Source organism: Protopterus annectens, chromosome 1.part1 (assembly GCF_019279795.1).
Source record: "Protopterus annectens isolate FY-2018-M chromosome 1.part1, PAN1.0, whole genome shotgun sequence".
Lineage (NCBI taxonomy): Eukaryota > Metazoa > Chordata > Ceratodontiformes > Protopteridae > Protopterus > Protopterus annectens.
The window spans coordinates 389,438,593-389,455,382 of record NC_056726.1 but is presented as its reverse complement, the minus strand read 5'-3'; the positions used below and the strand labels follow the sequence as shown (position 1 = coordinate 389,455,382).

The window sequence follows — 16,790 nt, the reverse complement described above, 5'->3', positions numbered from 1 at the left end:
AACATAAGAGAAGTGTAATGTAGCCCTCCATAACTGATGTGTATGTCTAATCTGTCTGATTTACAACAACGTAGATAACTATGGCCCTGTCAGTACAACTAAAAAGATGGCATCTTTAGCATCCACAAGCCTAGTCCATTGGAAGTAAGAGCACAACTGCCATGAAGGTCACCTAGCTTAAGACACTTGAGTTGTCTTTTGTGGTGGTCCATTGTGGAACCTAGTAATTGTATGCACAAGAACATAACTTGAATAATGGTGCAGTTGTATTATAAACTTTCCCGTCTCTGCAGATACAACTATCCTATCCATTCAAGACTTCACAAACTGCGTACAGAAAGTATCCAGAAAATTTCATGGCCAAATAGGCTTCTTAAGGGCCAGCTTAATAAACGTAGAAAATAATTGAACCAGAAAAACTGTGACTGTAGCCCTGCTTTTCTGCAGTGGATATTTATTGTATGCATGCAGCTCCTAACATCAGAGCATTGCTTTATCTTTAGAAAAAAATTGTAGTGGGATGAGTGGGTTAAGTGTTCTGGGACATGTTTCAGTGGTTATCATTTTCTGTGTATCTTTACTACCTTAAACTGTCGGACTTGATTATTCTATATTATCCAAAACAGTCATTTGGGGGTATCCAGTATGAAGTGATGTCAACCTAGCTACAGGGGAAGAAGGCTCTATTGTCAAAGTCAGGATGGAGGTCTGACTCGTACAGTGGCAGAGATCCCTATAGTTATGACCACAACAGTAACCATCTCAAAAACTTACTATTATGGTAAGTTGCCATGTACATCTGTTCTTTTTTTCCCTTCTTTCTGTTGACAGATCTCCTTCCATTTTGCTTCTTACATTCTGGAATGTCCATTTTCTTTTCTTTTCTACTTTCTCTTTATGTGCATGATTTTAACCTACTGCCATATCATCCGTCTGTGTCCTGTATCTTTTTGGTGGTCTTCACTTACTCCTAATTGATTAGTTATATACTTGTATTGCAGTATTTTATTTTAGGCTACCAGACATCCATTGCATTGCTCTGCTTCTTTTCAATCTCCTGACCTCAGTCACACCCGTAGTATTGCTCAGTGTATCCTCTAAACTGAGTCCTCCTTTTCTACAGCCAGAACATGTAGTGTCTTTGAGTTTGCAATTAGACAGAGAGGATATTGATCCATTCAGGTTATATACCCTCTTGGCTGCATGGATTGTGTGTACACCTATGATTTCCCTTGTTATAGATGATGTACATGGAGTTTGTGATCCTCTACAGATGTATGTCTGAGGGTTGCTATCTTTTCATTTTTTTTTAATGGAAATGTATGATTATGCTGGATGGACAATGCCCACAACCAGTGAAGAGAACTGGACTTTTATCTTTTGGAATTTCAGCTATATCCATTTCATATAAAATTAGTATTTCAGATACAAAATTGTTTTACACAACTATTAGAGGAAACTGGAAATATTTTCTGTCCTAAAAATCACAGGACATTTGCCATTTTTATGTTTTTACACAAGAGACAGCTACCCAAAGACAGACTGCACTACTTTAAAAGCTGCTAGGTTTAACCTTAGTATATCTGGGCTTCTCTTTGCTTTTGATTTACTCATCAGAGCCCCCTGACAGCCACTTGAAGTAATGCCATTCTTTAAGGTTTTACATACTCGAGTGTAAATAATCACTGTCACTTGATTGTCATCATTACAGTCAGGAATTGTTACCTTTTTATTCTGTGTTTTGTAACTTCCAGCATTGCAGGCTGTATTCCTGATGTAGCTTTCCTAAAACCTCTGCAGCAATAAAACCTTGTTGACAATGTGTCTTTATACATTGTTTGCTTTAACCACAAATTCAAAAAGTAAATAGTCCATCTTTACTTAATCTTCAGGATCATATACTGGAGACGTAGCGCCTGCATAGCATATACAACTTTTTACTCCCCAATCCCATCATGCATGTCTCATGCCCCCATTCCACTTCTTCAATCCCACATGAATGACATCATATTCTATACAACAGGAATATCAAAAAGTGAAATATTTTTTCTCTCATGCTTCTGCCCCCCCCACCAGCACCACCACCACCAACAACAACAACTTTCAGGCTTCTTTGTTTTCTTTGTTGCCTAAGCAGAAGAGCTTATCTGTGTGTAATTTGTATAAACTTAAGTGTGGTACTTATAAGTAGTGCAAAGAAGAACTTCAGAAATACTTGGTGGAACAAGCCCTTGTAGAGAAACAGTGAAGTCTGGACTTAATGGATTCGTATGATGGTCTCTCAGTATTTATTTACTGTATCACCTAGCGTAAGCCCTTGTTAAACTGAAAGCCATCTGAACTATGGCCCAGATGACCATTGTTTCCTTAGTGCTATGGATGCAGGTGGGATCAGGTAGGGGGTGGGAATCACTGTCCAGTACCTGGTTGCTCATCCTATGGGGAAAGGTACATCTCAACGCATTACGTTGGTGATGTTCTTCGTGTTTCACTATTGCAGTCATTGCATTTGGGTGATCTGCTGGCAGGTTGCCCTCAGTTGGCCTGAATAACAAAGTCTTGGGTCCTGCATCGGTTGCCGTCTCTTCTTCCATGATGTCACGTCGTCAGGGGTATAAAACATGCAGTCTTTCTTGCCATGCAGTGCCCGAAGCAGAAGCAGTTTGCAAGTGCCAGTTGGCCGGCTCCTTAAATTTTCGTTTTCGCGTTTCAGAACCGAAGTCTTAAACCTAGAGCTAAGTACCCTGTTGGGGAAACTTTTTCTTGCTCCTTACCGATGTCAGTAAAAGTTAATAATTGTATTACTTGTGGGAAGCAAATACCTCATAAGGATTTTCATTTGTACTGTATTCCTTGCCTAGGCCCTGACCACAACGTGCTTTGGTGTTGGTTTTGTGCTAAATTTAACCAACGCACTATTAAGCGTCAGTATATTTTTGCTTCTAAATACTTTGGATCAAGATTTAACTATCCTGAAATGTCGTCGGTTAGCAATCCGACTACCGGAATTTAAAAAAAAACGCAAAGAAAAAGACAGAGACAGACCGTCGAGGTCCAAAACCGACGACGAAGCTTCTCCTAAGCCAGTCGCCGGTTCTCAGTGAGGTGCTTTCGCAGCCCCTGATGCCCACTACTTTTGATTCGCAGGTCTCTACCGAGAAACATGCGGAGTCCGGTATGCCACAAGATTCTTTAAGTATTGAACTCACGGATGTCTCTCCCTTGGATGGATCCGGAGCCGCTGTAAAGATTTGTATATTAAACCGACACCATCATGAAAAACAAGGCCAAAACCAACTTCTATGCCTAAAAAACTGACGCATGAGTCACGTGTTCAGGCCCCTATGCCTAAAAAACAAATGATCAAAATGGCTGAGGATTTAATTACCTTGATCAGGGGTTCCCAACCCCCTTCTGCTAAGAGGCCTAGGCAAGGCACTGATTATGAATCTTCAGATCAGGTTTCCATTTCTTCTGATCAGGAATTTTCTATTCCCCCTTATGAGGACTCTAATGCAGAAGAATCCATCCCTTCTGCTTCTCCTCCTAAGGAGTTTTCTTTTAGAGAAACTTTGCGTACCTTAAGGGAACACTTTCATTGGGAAAGTCAGGATTTTTCAGAATCCAAAAAGAGGCTTAGGGATTTCCTTCTTCTTCCTCAGCATAGGCCTTTGGCTATACCTCCTGATGTTCATCGTGTTTCACTGTTGCAGTCATGACTGTAGGGTTCTCCCCTGCCGGCAGGCAGTCCTCAGTCGGCCAGAATCCCAAAGTCTGGGTCCGGCATCGGCTGTTCAGTCATGCTCCCTGACGTCAGAGTGCCAGGAGTACAAAGCTGACAGCCAATGCCATGTTCCCCAGTCTTTCTTGCCGTGCGGTGATAGCAGTTCGCATTTGCCGGTCGGCTGACTCCTGACATTTTTTGCTAATCGTACTTCAGTCCGAAGACTTTCTTCTCCTACTCAAAGCTAAGTACCCCGTTGGGAAAACTTTTTTTCTTGCTCCAGTCCAATGTCAGAAAAAGTTAATAATTGTATTTCTTGTGGGAAGCAAATACCTCATAAGGATTTTCATTCTTACTGTATTCCTTGCTTAGGCCCTGACCACGACATAGCTAGTTGTCGGTTTTGTGCTAGATTCAATCAACTTACGATTAAACGAAGGTACGATTTTGCATTTCATTACTTCAGTAGGCGCTTTAATTACAAAATGTTGTCGGATTCGGTTCCGGCTACCAGAGTTCACAAACAACGCAAGGATAGACAGGCCTCCGAGGTCCAAATCGGACTATATGGTGCAAGCAGAGCCAGCTTCAGGTTCGGCCGTTGTCAGTGAGGCGCTTTTGCAGCCCCTGTCGTCGGCCATTTCGGAACCGATGGCCGAAACGGACTCCTACGATTAGCCAACTAGGCCTTTGAATATTTCTGTTGCAGGACCTTCAGACAATGCTCCTTCGGATGGATCCGGAGCCGCTGTGCAGGTACCGGCTTCTGAAGGGGTTTTCAGGCCTACTCAGCTTCTAATAAAGGCAAAGCCAAAGACAAAGGCAAAGACTCCTTCCAAATCAAAGACTACAGCTCAAGCCTCTTCTGATCTGGCACCCAAGTCTCAGAAACAGTTACTTAAGATGGCGAAGGACTTACTTACTATGATTAGGGGTTCACATCCCCCTCCTGATAAAAGGCCAAGGCAGGAAGTGTATTATGACTCCTCTGATCAGGCTTCTGTTTCTTCAGTTTCTTCTTCTGACCAGGAATATTCTTTCCCTCCTTATGAGGATTCTGATGCTGAGGAATCCATTCCTTCATCTTCTCCCCCTGAGGATTTCTCTTTTGGGGAAACTTTACATGAAATGAGGGAACATTTTCACTGGGAAGGACAGGAGTACTCGGAATCTAAGAAAAGACTTAGGGATTTTCTTCTTCTTCCCCAACATAGACCCCTGGCTATTCCTCCTATTTTGGATATGTGGATGATGCTTTTTCGGAGGCTAACTTAACTCTTTTCCACCAGCTCCTGTTAAGCCAGACAGATATTATAGGGTTCCTGATTCCCACCAGTTTTTATACAAGAATCCTACTGCTGATCCTGAAACCATTTCTCAGGGTCCTAAGGGGGTTAAGGCCGCTACTGCTAAAAACCCCATTCCCACTGAGAAGGATTCCAGATCTTTAGAAAGATGGGGCAAAAAAGTGTACACTTCTGCTACTTTATCTATTAGGGCTTTAAACTGCCAATTTCATATGCTGAAATACAAGCAATTTCTTCTCTCTGTTTTGAAACAAAAGCTAACTTCCATTTCTGCCTGTGCAGATGATAAGGAATTACATGACTTACTGCATGCCACTGAACAAGTTGGGAAGCATGGTTTACACTGTGGATTTGATGCCTTGGAGGCTTCTTTGTAGGGCTGCTGCCTCTGGTACAGTCATTAGAAGGCATGCTTGGTTAAAGGAACAAAACTTGCCAGATCAAGTAAAAGCTAAGTTACTGGATGCTCCTGTTGAGCATAATGTTTTGTTTGGACCTAAGGCTGAAGAGGTGATAAAGAAAATGGAGGACAAGGCAAAATCCATGCAAACGGTTAAATATTTCTTACAAGTACAGCCACCCAGATTTAGTAGGAATTGGCCTACAAAAATTGGTCCTTTCCCACTTCAGACAGGCCTCAGAGGGGTAGATACAGACGCTCCCGAGGTAGGCCTCAAACGCAAGCCTGTTATAGACCAAGACAGTGGACTGCTTCCACCCCTAGGGGAGGAGAGGACAGGTCGCAAGCTCATAGAAAACAGGCTCAATGACTCCCTCTGTTGGGCTGCAGGAACTTCTTGCCTGGAAGCCCCACTCGGAGGAAAACTTTCCCTTTTTCACCTAAATTGGACTCATATAACCCAAGACAAGTGGGGTTCTGGATGTGGTTTCAAGCGGTTACAAATTCCATTTTCATACCCTACCAAGACCAAGCGGATGGCCGGATCTTCCAAAACATCAATGGTTAGAGGCCTTAAACCAGGTGGAGGCTCTCTTGGCTATGAAAGCCATAGAACTGGTTCCACTTTCAGAGATGTTACAAGGTTTTTACTCAAGGCTCTTTCTAGTCCCCAGAAAGCAAAATTCATGGAGACCCATTCTGGATCTGTCAGTCTTGAACACTTTTCTCGAGATACCAAAATTCAAGATGCTTACTCTACAGCAGCTACTTCCAATGCTGACCAAAAATGCATGGATGGTAACTTTGGATTTGAAGGAGGCATATTTACACATTCCCATCAGCCAAGAATGCAGAAAATACCTCAGGTTCAGGGCCGGATCGAGGCACTATCAATTCTCTGCGCTGCCCTTTGGATTGTCTACTGCGCCCAGGGTTTTCACCAAATGCCTGGCTCCAGTAGTAGCTTATTGCAAACTCAAGGGAGTTCAAATTTACCCTTATCTGGATGATTGTCTAATTCAGGCAGACAGCAAGGATGTCTTACTCCAGCATCTAGAATTTGTTCAGAACCTTCTCAAGTTCCTGGGATTCTCTGTAAACATAAAAAAAGTCAAATTTGACACCCTCTCAACAGATAACTTTTCTGGATGCTCTTCTAAACACTACAACCCAGATGGCATTTCTGACATCCGAAAAACAATTACAGCTGGCTTCAACTTTCAAAACCTTGGCAACTTTAACTCAGCTTTCTGCAAGGAAATTCCTGCAGGCTTTGGGTTACATGGCCTCCTGCATCCTTCTCGTACCATATGCAAGACTACATATGAGGAAAATTCAGTGGTACCTAAAAAGTGTATGGTCTCAGCATTGCCACAGTTTAGACATACAGATAACCATCCTGCCTTGTCTCCAAAAGGAATTTCTTTGGTGGTCCAAGGCATGTACTCTAAACATAGGAAAAAGCTTCAGTCTGCCTCCAGCCACTCAGATACTAACCACGGACGCTTCAGATTATGCATGGGGAGCCCATTTTCAGGGCAACTGTCTGCAGGGCCTTTGGACAAAGGATCAGAAGCTCCTGCATATCAATTTAAAGGAAATGTTAGCCGTACAGAACGCTCTATTGGCTTTCAGGAATCTTCTACAACCAGGACAGCTACTGATACGGACAGACAACACCACAGTTATGTGGTACATAAACAAGCAAGGGGGATCTCTTTCCTACCCCCTTTGCAGACTAGCCATGAATCTATAGAACACAGCTCTAGCTTGCAAACTTGACCTTCAAGCTCGCTTTCTACCAGGGAAGCAAAACTTCCTAGCAGACAGTCTGAGCAGAAACCTGTCAGATCCACACGAATGGATGCTGGACACCGAAATATTCAGGATGATTACAGCAGTCTGAGGATGTCCTCACATAGACCTCTTTGCATCCCACCTCAATCATCAACTACAGATTTTTTGCACCAGGACTTTCCACGAACTAGCTTGCAAAGTGGATGCTCTATCATTCAGTTGGAGAAACCTCTCGGGGTATGCCTTCCCGCCTCTACCTCTTCTTCCACGGGTGTTATTAAAGATCAAAGAGGACAAGCCCAAGATGATAATTTTGCTGGCCCCAAATTGGCCTCGACAATTTTGGTACCCAACTCTGAAAAACCTTTGTCTGGAGCCCCCTTGGGTATTACCACAGACTCCAAATCTTCTGTCCCAGCACCAGGGTCAAGTTCTGCACTCCCATGTCAAAACTCTCAGCCTGGCACCCTGGTTAATTCAGGGTCTTTGATTCATTCTCTCCTACCCAAGCAGGTTATGGATGTCATTTTAGAAGCCAGACGTCCTAGCACTAGAAAATCTTATGCAGGAAAATGGAAAAGATTTTGCTCCTGGATGCAGGCACAGGATTCAGATCCTCTTATTCCTAACATTCCTCTGATTTTACTTTACCTGACAGACCTCTTACATAAGGGTCTCTCTTTCTCTTCCATAAAGATCCATGCTTCTGCTATTTCTGCTCATTATAATACAGACCCTCCTATCTTTTCTCATCAGCTCATGAGACAGTTTCTCAGAGGTGCTAAAAACTTAAGGCCCCCTAGATGATCTCCCATTCCTGCTTGGGATCTCAACTATGTTTTGGAAAAACTCACCTTACCTCCTTTTGAGCCTGCTGCCACTTCTGACATCAAGTTTTTATCTTGGAAGACAGCCATTCTGTTAGCTATGACCTCTGTCAGGAGAGTTTTGGAGTTGCAAGCTCTCATGGCTGTGGAACCTTATATTATTTTTCATCAAGACAGTGTATCTTTAAGGACTAATCCCACTTTCATGCCTAAGGTGGTTTCCAAAGTGGCTTTAAATCAAACTATTCACTTGCCAACTTTTTTCCCCAGTCCTCAAAATAAGGGGGAAAGGATCTTGCATTCCTTGGATGTACACAGACAACTATGTTTTTACCTGGACAGAACCAAGGACATCAGGAAATCAGAGCAATTGTTTGTTTCTTATGCTTCAAGTTCCCAAGGTAAAGCCATTTCAAAACAGAACATGTCTAAATGGATTGCTCATGGAATCAGATTTTGTTATTCACACCATAGAAAGCAAATCCCAGGGAGTATAAGGACTCACTGTACCAGAGCTGCTGCCACTTCAGCTGCCTTCCTAAGGGGAGTTCCTACCAAGGACATTTTGGAAGCTGCAACTTGGAGTTCAGTGAGTACATTTTCCAAGCACTACAATCTACCTCTCTACTCTAAGTCTAGGGCAGGCTTTGCTTCTGCTGTCTTGCAGGGCCTTTTAGCCACCCCCTCTTTTTTATGACCACCTCCCTTTTATTCTGCTTTGGGATTCAACCCTACAGTCATGACTGCAACAGTGAAACATGATGAATATAGTACAGTTGTGTACACTTACCATAAATGTAGATGTTCGAGTGTCTTCACTGTTGCAGTCTGGGTTTCCCTCCCTCCTGTCCCCCCTCATTTCTTCTTTTGTGTAGTTCCCTTCTTCACCCTTCTTTTGAGGTGTATTTGCAAAGGGTATGGGATCTTACTCATTTTGGAGCACCTGACATCTGGGGCAAGAAAAACTGGAGAACATGGCGTCGGCTGTCAGCTTTGTACTCCTGGCGCTCTGACGTCAGGGAGCATGACTGAACAGCTGACGCCGGACCCAGACTTTGGGATTCTGGCCGACAGAGGACTGCCTGCCGGCAGGGGAGAACCCTACAGTCATGACTGCAACAGTGAAGACATTCGAACATCTACATTTATGGTAAGTGTACACAACTGTACTTTTAGACATTGTTAATGATGTTTTCTCAGAATCCAGCATGACTCCTGATTCCCTGCCTCTGGCTCCTAGTAAGCCAGACAGATATTACAGGGTTCCTGACTCTCACAAGTTTCTTTTCAAAAACCCTACTGCTGACCCTGAAACTATTTCTCAGGGTCCTAAGGGTGTTAAGGCATCTACTGCTAAAAATCCTTCCCCTTCTGATAGAGACTCCAGGGCACTGGATAGATGGGGTAAGAAGGTTTATACATCTGCAATCCTGGCAATAAGGGCTTTAAACTGTCAATTTCATATGCTTAAATATCAACAGCATGTCATAGGCCTAACAGAAAATGATGTCGATTTCTGACTGTGTGGACAATAAAGAGTTACAGGATTTATTGCATTCAGCTGAATAAGTTGGAAAGCATACTTTGCAATGTGGTTTTGATTCCTTGGAGGCCTCTTGTAGGGCCGCTGTAACTGGATCTGTGATAAGAAGGTATGCTTGTCTCAAGGAGCAAAATCTGACTGATCATGTTAAACCTAAATTGTTGAATGCTCCTTTGCAACAGGACAGTCTATTTGGTAATAAGGCAGAAGAAGTTTTGAAAAAGATGGAAGACAAAGCTAAATCTATGCAAACTGTAAAAGATTTCTTACAAGTGCAGCAACCCAGGTTCAGTAGGCACTGGCCTACTAAGAATTGGTCCTTCCAGTACTCAAAAGAGATGCTCAGGTCAAACCCAGACACTCCAAAGGCTCCAAGTTTCAGTCACAAGGAACTTACAGAACAAAACATGGGGTGCCTCCACCTCCAAATCTGGAAGTAGCAAAGCCCCCTACAGTAAACAGTCTCAATGACTTTCCTCTGCCATTTCCAAGCACTTATCTTTTGGCAGCCCCTTTGGGGGGAAAACTAGCACTTCATGCTCAAAATTGGCATCTAATTACCCAGGACAAGTGGGTCTTAAATGTAGTATCCCAGGGATACAGATTTAATTTCCACACATTGCCAATTCCAAACAGATGGCCAGATCTGCCCCCAAATCAGTGGGCAAAGGCCCAGAAACAAGTCATGTCCCTCATGGATATGGGGGCTATTCAACCAGTACCAGAAAAGGAAAAAGGACAAGGTTTTTATTGAAGACTTTTCCTGGTACCCAGAAAAGACAAATCATGGCATCCAATTCTGGACTTATCCATTCTAAATACCTTCCTGGGCATTCCAAAATTCAAGATGCTGACTCTACAACAGTTAATGCCTATGCTAGGCAAGGATGCCTGGTTGGTAACTCTAGACTTAAAAGAGGCTTACCTGCATATCCCAAGCAGGGAATCTTGCAGAAGATACCTCCACTTCAAAGCAGGCTATTTGCATTACCAGTTCTCTGCACTGCCCTTTGGCTTATCTACTGCCCCCAGGGTCTTCACAAAGTGCCTGGCACCAGTGATTGCATTTTGCAGACAAACATTCAACCATAAATGAAAAGAAATCGCAACTGGTACCCTCTCAAATAATTACATTCCTGGGTGCAAGCTTGAATACAACTGCCCAGATGGCGTACCTCACGCCAGACAAACAAACTCAATTGATGACATACTTCAAACAAGTGGCCACAAAAACCCAGCTGTCTGCAAGACAAATTCTGCAGGCTTTCGGGTTCACGGCTTCCTGCATTCTACTAATTACATATGCAAGACTGCATATGAGGAAACACTTCAATGGTACCTAAAAAGCTTATGGAGTCAACATTGTCACAGCCTGGAAACAATGATTCCTCTCATTCCTTGCCTGCAACAGGAGTTCCTATGATGGGCAGAGGCCTGTCATCAAAACAAGGGACGGTCATTCATTCTACCCCCTGCCACCCAAACCCTGACTACAAATGCATCAGACTATGCTTTGGGGGGCCCATCTGGCAGGGAGATGCATTCAGGGCGAATGGAGCCCAAATCGAATGCACCTACATATCAACCAAAAAGAAATGCTAACTGTACAGAATGCTCTGACAGCCTTCAAGGACTTCCTTCATCCAGGGCAACTACTGATAAAGACAGACAACACCACAGTTATGTGGTACATAAGCACGGGGGTACCCACTCCTACCCCCTTTGCAGACAAGCCGTGGCCTTGTGGAACACAGCCTTGGCTTACCAAATACATCTGCAAGCCCAATTCCTGCCAGGAAAGCAAAATACTCTGGCAGACAAACTAAGCAGAAATCTTATGGACCCACACGAATAGAAACTGGATCCTCAAATTTTCAGCATGTTGACACGAAAATGGGGGAGCCCAGACATAGATCTTTTTGCCTCTCCCTAAAACTATCAGTTGGACAAGTTCTGCACAATAATTCATCACAAAAAAGCTTGGAAAGTGGATACTCTATCCTTCAGCTGGAAAAACCTGTCAGTCTATGCCTTTCCCCCTCTGCCTCTGCTCTCCAAGGTTTTACTAAAAGTCAGACAGGAAAAAACAAAAATGATTCTGATTGCTCCAGACTGGCCTCGCCAACACTGGTACCTGCTTCTACGGAATATGTCACACCTTCCTCCGTGGTACCTGCCTCAAGCACCTCATCTACTGTCTCAGCAAAACTATCAAATTCTGCACATTCAGCTCTAAACTCTGAATCTTGCAGCATGGCTAATCAACTGATTTCACCAATCTCATCTCTCAGTAAACCTGTGATGGATGTCATTTTTGAGGCTAGAAGGCCTAGTAGTAGAAGATCTTATGCTGATAAATGGAAAAGATTATGTGCCTGGAACCAAGCACAAGGAATAAACACAGCAATGCCCAATATTCCCCAGATTCTGCAATATTTAACTGAGATGCTTCACAAGGGCCTATCTTTTTCTTCTATAAAAATCCATGCCTCTGCCATCACGGCTCATTACAACACAGAGCCTCCTCTCTTTTCTCATCCCCTGCTAAAGCAGTACCTCAGAGGGGCCAAAAATTTGAAACCTCCCAGGAGAGCACCAACCCCTGCATGGGACCTCAATTTTGTGCTGGAAAAACTCACCTTACCTCCTTTTGAACCAGCTGCTATTGCAGACATAACATTTCTTTCTTGGAAGACAGCCTTCTTTTTAGCAATCACTTCAGCTAGAAGGATTTCAGAACTACAGGCTCTCATGGTAGTGGAGCCTTTCATTATCTTTTATCCGGACAGGGTGTCCCTCAGGACCAATCCATCCTTTATGCCTAAAGTGGTATCCAGTGTGGCTCTTAATCAGAGCATTCATCTGCCAACTTTTTTCCCAAATCCGCAGGACAAGGGGGGATGGATTCTGCATTCATTGGATGTATACAGACAACTAAGATTCTACTTAAACAAGACAAAATCTCTAAGAAAGTCTGAGCAACTACTGGTGGCATTTGCTGCAGGGGCAGAGGGAAAGGCTATTTCAAAGCAGACTATTTCAAAATGGATAAGCCATTGTATTTGTTTCTGCTACATGCACAATGATAAACCTGTCCCCAAGGGGATCAGATCCCATTCCACCAGGGCTGCATCTACTTCTGCAGCTTTTCTCAGAGAGGTTCCTGCCAGAGACATTCTAGAAGCTGCTACTTGGAGCTCAGTTCATACGTTCACCAAACATTACCATTTACTTCTCTTTTCTAAATCCAGGGCAGGCTTTGCCACTGCTGTCCTGCAGGGCCTTATAGCTGCCCCTAATGCTGTACAATTCCATCCTCCCAACCATAGCTTTGGGATTCTACCCAAATGTAATGACTGCAACAGTGAAACACGAAGAACATAGTACAGTTGTGTACACTTACCATAAATGTAGATGTTCGAGTGTATTCACTGTTGCAGTCCTGGTTACCCACCCGCCATCCCCCTTTTTCTCTCTTATTATACCTCTTCTTTCCTTTACTATGCTGAAAAGCCTTTTTGGTGTTGGAGGTATATTTTTTTTGTTCTAAATTACATGCATATATATATATATATATATATTTTTTGCTCCCCATTTGGGGAGCACCTGACATCTGGGGCAAGAAAAACTGATTAAAATGGCGTCAGCTGCATGTTTTATACCCCTGATGACCTGACGTCATGGAAGAAGAGACGGCAACCGATGCAGGACCCAAGACTTTGTTATTCAGGCCGACTGAGGGCAACCTGCCAGCAGATTACCCATATGTAATGACTGCAACAGTGAATACACTCAAACATCTACATTTATGGTAAGTGTACACAACTGTACTTTCCTTGCAGGAGTCCAGATGTGCCAGCCTATCAATGGGCCTAGAGAGCCCACACTGCAGAGGTTTGTCCATTATAAGGAGGTTAGTGTGTGTGGTAGCATGTGTGTTCATGGCAAGCCGCAGTTGTAAAGCTCACAAGCTGATGTAGAGAGGGATTATATGAGAGAGACCTGAGCAATAATGAGAGAATAGTGAGACACATGCATGCTGTTCTCTCGGCTGTCTTGTCAGAGTAGCAAACGGGCTGTAATGATTTTCACCTCTGGGTAATGAGTAGGTCATTTAAGTATCTGGGGATGGGAGGGCTTAGATGATCAGTGGGTGATCAAGGACAAAAGAGAAAGAGAGAGAAATTGAAGGCCATTGCTTAGTAATAAGTTCCTCTGAACAAAGCCTTCACTTTTGATTCCATGGTTAGATATATGGACAAAAAACAGTCTGTTGTGACAGAGCAGTAGGAAAGAATATCTGCAGTGTTAAACTTAGTTTCTCCCCAAGGACATCTGTACAGCAACCCCATAGACTTTCAGGAGTTGGCTGAAGCAGTTGCATAGTTCATAGAGAATTGGCTAAAGCAACTGCAAAGCTCAGAGTGAGTGTTAGTGTCAGACTGTCAACATCTCCAGTTAATAGGTGCCAGAGAGTTTGTTGGAGAGTCTGAAATTAACTTTTGTTGCATTGCCAACTTCTCTACTGTTTCACTCTGCATTGTTTTTCAGACCGCAGCAGTTACAAAACGTACACATCCAATGTTGTCAATCTTCATTCATTCATGATAGATGGGTGACGCATATAACAAGCTCGCGCCAGCCAAAAACTCTTGAGCTAAGGTTAACCCAGAGTGTCCCTCTCCTCATCTCCTCAGTGTCGTTTGCCATGTAGAGTATCAAGATGCATCAGGCTTTCTGTCAAGCCAAGTGTTGCATTTCTTTAAATTTTTCAAATATTTTGCTTCTATTTTTTCTGTAAAATCTCTGTATTGTTAGTCGTTTTTATAGATATAAAGTCCCTTCACGGTGTGAGTGCTTTCTTCTCCTAATTACCGTGTTGTTATTTCTTTGTATCATTGTGGTACAGGTCCCTCCCTTCCCCTTACTTGTTGGTAATCTTAATACCATCGTTGGTATTTTTCCTTCCTTTCTTTTACCCTCTTGAGTAAACCTTTGCTACCATTGTTGGTAATGAAATAAAAAAAAAAAAAAACTTTGTGTGTATGTCTTGACAGGATTTCTCACTGTTCTTTATATTGCTATTACCATAATATTTGTTTGTTGCCCTTATTGAAGGTATCACTGGTTTTAAACAATGTGACAAATGTGGTAGGAAGATGCCAAATTCCGATGGACATCTCTTCTGCATGTAATGCTTAGGAGTACCACACTTGGAAGTTCAACCCCCTTGCGAGCTCTGTAAGGGCTTTAGTACCCACACCTTAGCAGAGCATAAAAATAAGCTAATTTTAAAGGGTCTGCTAAAAACCCCTTCTCGGAGGCTTTATCTGAGAGACAAAGAAAAAGAATCATTCAGTTCCAACATCTCCTCAGCCACAAGAACCGAAAAGTTCTCTAAGACCCAGGTTCATACTGAACCTAAGACTAAACTTGCCAAACTGACACTGGCAACTATCTCGACACTGGAGCCTAAAACCCCCTCCACGGTGCCATTTTTGACTACGGAACCAACTGTAACACTTACCATGGTACCAACCCGTTCCACGGTACCACAAACCCTCTCAGCACCAACAGTATTCTCTCCCTTAAAACTGGTTACTCCCTCCCCCTCACAACTTTCAGGTCATTCTACCTCGGTGCCAAAAGTTGAGACCACTAGCCAGGACCCAATACCCCCCATCCATTGACCCCTTTGTTCGACAGCAGCTTAGTCCATTTCTTGACCGCCCAGAATCTCCATCAGGGATGTCCACTTGTTCCACCAGGAGCCTTTCTGAGCTTGATATAGTGAGACTTGTGAACCAGTTCCTAGTGGCCAGAGGCATCCCAACTCCATCCAGGATCTCACTCCCACCCGGAGCTAAGGGTTTATCTCCTCAGACTCCAACCTATATTCCTCCGTCAGCTGAACGTGTCTTGGAGCCCTCAATGCCAATGCCCCTCCTGGTGCCAGCTTCTTCGGTTCCACTGGTGGATCTTACTATGGTTTCTGAACCAAAGCTGTGGACCACGGCTCATTCAGAGCCGACCCACCCATGGGACCATGACTGGTCTGTCGGCACCGTACTGCACCAATTTTTTTCTACGGCGCCATCTATGGTTCCGGTTACTTTGGCAGCTCCGAGTCCTTGTGTGGTTCCGTCCCTGGAGATGGGCTCATTGGAGTGGGGTGTGACCCCAGTTCTGAAGTTGTCTTTCACGGATCTGGGCGCCCATCCCTCTTCAGGTGGACCTGCCTTCCAGGTTATGGAGAGGGCACTCATCTCAGCAGGTTCACAGTTGGCTCCTTCGGCTCCAGAATATCTTATTGCCAAATTCGGTAATCACGGTCACACAGGTAGAAACCACACTCTCCAAAGCTAAGAATACAGCATCCATGGGACCAGATGACATCCCAGGCTGTGTAGTACATGAACTACAAAATGAACTGGCACCTCACCTAAGTGTCATGTTTAGTCATAGCCTCACCTCAGGCTTCGTGCTCACTGAGTGGCACACAGCTACAGTTATCCCACTCCACAAGGGGGGATCCACCTTGGATCCCGGGAACTACTATCCCATCAGTCTGATGAGCCTGATCTTGCAAGGGCATGGAACTTATAAATAAAGACATTGGCAACCTTCAAACACTGGACCCTATCCAGTTTGGGTTCGTGAAGAGACGATCTTGTCTCCTGAACCTGGTTGACTTCTTCAAATCAGTCTCCAGAGCTGTGGACGAGGATAAAACTGGGTCCACACAGCCTATCTGGACCTCGCCAAGGCCTTTGACACCATCCCCCACTCTGGAATCATAGATAAACTTACTAAGCTGGCCATAAATCCCTATGTCACTTGATGGGTTGCCAGCTGGCTTACTGACAGATCCCAGACTATAAAGTAGCAGACTTCAAATCCAGCTCCAGACAAGTGGAGTACCTCAGGGTCCAGTCCTGGAACTGCTCTTGTTTGGCATCTACTTCTCTGAAATACAGGCCAACACTAAGGGACTTTGGCTAACAAAGTCTGCAGATGACTACAAACTGTGAGCCATCATTATATCCCTAAATGATGTGGATATTCCACAAAAGGGCCTTACAGAAACAGATGCTTGGTGCCAGAGCCATGGGCTCAAACTTAATGTCAAGAAATGTGTAGTTATCCACTTTGGGAAAAACCATGTACCCATGAATTATCACATAGGTGGCAG

At 43.8% G+C, this 16,790-nt stretch overlaps 1 protein-coding gene across 2 annotated transcripts in view; it reads left to right on the top strand.

The window, feature by feature from the left end:
- The window catches only part of MRTFA (myocardin related transcription factor A), a 2,407,897-nt gene that overhangs the window by 1,968,194 nt on the left and 422,913 nt on the right, over positions 1 to 16,790 (top strand). The gene's annotated exons all lie outside the window — the stretch shown is intronic.